This window comes from Phaethon lepturus, unplaced genomic scaffold, assembly GCF_000687285.1.
Source record: "Phaethon lepturus isolate BGI_N335 unplaced genomic scaffold, ASM68728v1 scaffold25233, whole genome shotgun sequence".
Lineage (NCBI taxonomy): Eukaryota > Metazoa > Chordata > Aves > Phaethontiformes > Phaethontidae > Phaethon > Phaethon lepturus.
In genome coordinates, this window is record NW_010527349.1 from 7,260 (window position 1) to 7,517 (window position 258).

The 258-nt window shown below is 68.2% G+C and overlaps 1 protein-coding gene across 1 annotated transcript in view; it reads left to right on the forward strand.

Moving 5' to 3' along the window:
- LOC104617922 (smoothelin-like) overlaps positions 1–258 on the forward strand; it is a 7,910-nt gene that overhangs the window by 7,154 nt on the left and 498 nt on the right. The gene's annotated exons all lie outside the window — the stretch shown is intronic.

Sequence of the window (258 nt, forward strand, 5' to 3'; positions counted from 1 at the left end):
TGCTGGAGCAGGGCCCTGCACAGACCCCAGCATGGCACCAGGGCCCAGGCTGGGAGGTGACAGGCACAGGCCAGTGCTGAGCTGGATGGTGCCTACCCCACAAGTGGTGCTGTGCCATGTCTGGCCCAGGCAGCCTGGTCCAGGACCAGGATGGGAACGGGGCTGGCAGAGCTGAGGGGGAGGCAGGGGAGCAGGGCCAGGGCTGGTGGCAGGAGTGATGGGCAGCATGTGACCAGGACCCACTGCCTTCCCCTGGGG